The 4456-nt window shown below is 30.9% G+C and overlaps 1 long non-coding RNA gene across 2 annotated transcripts; it reads right to left on the bottom strand.

Annotated features, from left to right (window-relative positions):
- Positions 1-859: 859 nt before the first annotated feature.
- On the bottom strand, positions 860-3201 carry LOC138314091 (uncharacterized). Of its 2 annotated transcripts, none has more exons than XR_011207321.1 (3): positions 3183-3201; positions 2496-2636; positions 860-1594 (listed from the first exon to the last, which is right to left on the bottom strand). It is a non-coding gene; the product is annotated as an uncharacterized lncRNA (long non-coding RNA). The 2 variants fall into 2 exon arrangements; XR_011207322.1 differs by lacking the exon at positions 3183-3201 and adding an exon at positions 3033-3051.
- Positions 3202-4456: the final 1255 nt, after the last annotated feature.

Genomic DNA, 4456 nt, shown 5'->3' with positions numbered 1-4456 from the left:
TATTATTGTGGTTGTAAGTGACTATACGGTAATATTATTGTGGTTGTAAGTGATCATGATTATACGGTAATATCATTATGTTTGTAAGTGACTATATACGGTAATATTATTGTGGTTGTAAGTGATCATGACTATACGGTAATATCATTATGTTTGTAAGTGACTATACGGTAATATCATTGTGGTTGTAAGTGACTATACGGTAATATTATTGTGGTTGTAAGTGATCATGATTATACGGTAATATCATTGCGTTGTAAGTGACTATACGGTAATATCATTGTGGTTGTAAGTGACTATACGGTAATATCATTGTGGTTGTAAGTGATCATGACTATACGGTAATATCATTGTGGTTGTAAGTGACTATACGGTAATATCATTGTGGTTGTAAGTGATCATGACTATACGGTAATATCATTGTGGTTGTAAGTGACTATACGGTAATATCATTGTGGTTGTAAGTGACTATACGGTAATATCATTGTGGTTGTAAGTGATCATGACTATACGGTAATATCATTGTGGTTGTAAGTGACTATACGGTAATATCATTGTGGTTGTAAGGTATTAATATTTTTATGAATTATATTACCTACCATATCATGTCTAATTTTCTAACCAAACTGATTTTTGATCAATACGCACATTTAATCAATATTTATATGAATTAGCTTGTTTTATAGATAATGAATGCTTTTACATAATTGGCAAAACCACATCAGCGTATTGTAACTACAACCTTATTTATTATATTGCGGTCCTTGTGGAGTAGCATGACCGAATAGTATGTTATATATGGCTCTTTTTGTGCATGTCGTGTAATATTATCACCATCAAGATAAAACTCAACAACCAATTAATTTGGAGTAATTCGTTTTTAATTTCAATAAACTAATTTTTTAATCTTTTTATTAAATTATGTTATGACCAGAGGAATCGGCAAATAATTGTACAAAGACGTTATAAAATCAGACTGATGTCTGTTGAGATTTACTCAACGTTGTCCTGAACGTATTTTTAAACATAATTAATCTGTTGTTCATTCGGAAATCGTCATTTCTAAAAAAACAGATGATATGTTTTTTGTTGAGGACTCCACGAATGATCAGTACAAATGCTGTAACAGTTGGTTTTAGATGTATCAACCATAGGTATGATGGACATGGTTACTTGGCTTCACGATTCCAGTGGTCTTTTGTTGTGAGTTTTCCTAGAATCTGGAGATATTTGGTATGTTGTCTAATGTTTTTTGTTATAATATGACATTCTGTATTCCAGTATCTTGATTTTTTCCTATTCACATCCAGACGATAACAGTCCGGAGTTTTGTCATCGATTAAAGTTGCTGTAGTTTAACATTAAATTCTTGTTTGTGGAATCACGTGTTTGATTGTGATTATAAATAGTTTCCTTGTCCAAAATTTGATCCCTGTCCACGAAAAGGGATTTGACTCCAATCTTTTTGCTGCATCATGTTGAAATCAGTTTTATACCTGAGGACTTAAGTCAACAACCCAGACGCACAGTCGTTAACCAGAGAAAAAAAATTGTTGTGACGTTTTATTGGAAACGATCCATATTTGCTGAAAAGCTAAAGAAAAAATACATATTAAGAGATATCAACGGTTCCTTGCGAATTTATATATATATAAAACTCAAAACTTCGTATCAAGGCAACGTTTTTATCATTAACGATCCATATTTGCTGAAAACCCAAAGCAAAAAAATACATATTAGAGATAATCATATAATTATATATAAATATCTATGATGTATAGTTTAAGAAAATAATCCAAGGACATTTATTTCAGAATGATATATTACAAGATTATTTTCATCTTCAGAAAAATGTTTGGCTTATTTCGTTGTTTCTTTTAAATGCAACATATTCATTTTAAAAAAAAAATCAAAAATATATTATTTTTATCACAATATCCTTCATAATTCTATGATAAATGGCAGAAAAATATAGATACCATAAATTATTTACCAAGAGCAATCATTTTGAAAATATCTTCACGACATATAAACAAAAATGACAATACTATGTAGGTTAGGTACGTTCAATTGAATTGCTTTCCAATTTAATTCTACATCACACTTTAGAGTACATGAGCGGACCACGAAATAACAAACTCACATATTAAAATAAAACGATCACGATATACTATTTATAGAATCGCTATGGAATGAAAACTATATGTCATTGATATGATTATTACTTCGAGACCCCAAAAACGTTGTTTTAACATTGTTGAATTCATATTACTAACGATAATGCTTTATTTAGTTCCGTGATTAATTATTGCAGAGTAATTGTTGGTAACAATTTTAAAATTGACAAAATTGATTTTATATACATTCAAAATAAAACTACCAAAGAATAATTATGCAGTGTTTTTGTATCATTATCATACGAGGATGTTACAAAGAAAATAAAGATGCTAAATAAAGCAGCATGATTTTAACAAAAATATCAAAAGCTAACTTACCGGCAGAATAATCTGAAAAACACGACTGTCGATGTGATATGCCGATTCTGATCCTGATTCCTGATTATGCTTGCCTCTGATATATATAGGAAGGCGTAGATCACGTGGTCGACCTAATTCAAACATCTGCGTCATGTTAAACTGAAATGAGAGTATTAGTTTTACTTTCGCTTGGCAGTTGTGTAGCATGTGCAGTAGTTAGGCCGATGGGACGAAAACGAAATATATTTCGGTTCTAAATAGCATCTACAGAATCTACACAACATCTATTGCCGTGCATGGAATGCATTCACATACATAAACTCCTTCTATTCTCCATATTTTCATATTAAAAAGATATTAACCAAATATCGACCTGTTTTCAAGTGGATACGGTGATCTATCTACTCGAGGAAGTGATATCACCAGAGGGCGAAGGCAGAGGGTTATATCACTTTCGAGGGATGATAAATCACAGTATTCACCTAAAAACAGGTCGATATATATTTCATTATACGGAATTTAAATGATGTAAACCCTTTGGATACATGTACATACATGTATCTCATCTTCGTGATATTGAGGGATCCCTCTCCCCGGTATTGAGTAGTCCTGTTGAATAAGTTAGAAAAGATAATATCAATAAAATAGAGAAAACACCACGTAATACAAATTACTTATTATTTGAAAAATCTGACAAAAAAGTACCAAATTGGCAGGGTCACATTCATTCCAGTAAACCTGCTACTCTCCGTCATATCTTGTTGAATGATGACGTTACAAAAGATTTTTGACGTCATGGAAATTCCCTTTACGCTATATTTGGGTACGACCTGGCTCTAATTTCTCGAAACAAAAGTGCAGACTTAGAATGTATTCTCATGATAGGGGAGACAGATCGTGATTTTTTTCATGCAGTCGCATGAGGTATCACAGAGCCCCAAGCTTTTCAAGCATTTATATGACCGAGGTTTGGTTAATATACCCTTTTCTAAGGAAGCAGACCAGAGAAGAATAGCCTGGTCCCGGTCTATATTTTCATTAAGTGGGGATCCCCTGTTTTGAATCATGTGTAAAAAAAATAAAAAAATCCATGGCGCGGGTTCAGGCAAAAAATATTGAAAAATCCGCACAATATGACCTATGAAATAAATAAGCTTATTTTGCCATTGTGATAGAAATGCTCAATTTAAGGCAGGTCTTAAGAAAACAAAGTTGTGCGCAATTTTCTGCAATTTTGGACTAAAAATCATGACATTTTGCATTTTTCAGGTATTTTTTTTGTTGTTACCATGGTATTCTCAAGCATGAATAAGCGCAGAATATGGCCCAATCTTTATCATAATACCATATTGTTATTCCAAAAGTTGTGCAGATTAATTATATAGATACTTTTGTACAGGTATTTTTACAGTTAAATGACTATATCTATATTTGTAAGGCCTTATTTTCACCTTATTTTCACCTTATTTTCATAGATTGTCAAAATCTACTGTTTTCTGCTACCTAAAGTTTTAATTTATTAATCATGTATTTTATTAGTTTTAAGAATAACAACAATTGCTGATTTATGGTAAATATTTATTGATTAAACATTTTAATTTCATTTTAAAACTAAAAGTAATGACATTAAGGATATATTGTAACATGAATACCTACAGTGAATGTATAAAAAGTATATATAACAGGGGAGATAACTCTAAGTGATTAACGTTCTATTCAATGAAAAATAAAGGTTTTATGACGCTAAAAGCTAAAAATGCTGAAAATCTTGAAAATTGACTTACTAAAAGCACATAGTCTATTATTTTTGTGTAAAAATTGAACTCCACAATTTTGATCTATTTTCATTATTGTGAGAATGTTTTAGGTAATTTTCATTTTTTTACCTGATTTCCTCCAAAAACTATCACTAAAATTTCATTATGACGAAAAGTAAAGCATTTTTTTCTTTAAAAGCATTGCTATATATCACAACCAAA

The sequence above is a fragment of the Argopecten irradians genome, unplaced genomic scaffold, assembly GCF_041381155.1.
Source record: "Argopecten irradians isolate NY unplaced genomic scaffold, Ai_NY scaffold_1354, whole genome shotgun sequence".
NCBI lineage: Eukaryota > Metazoa > Mollusca > Bivalvia > Pectinida > Pectinidae > Argopecten > Argopecten irradians.
The sequence above is the reverse complement of the archived record's forward strand: the minus strand, read 5'-3'. Positions and strand labels throughout refer to the sequence as shown.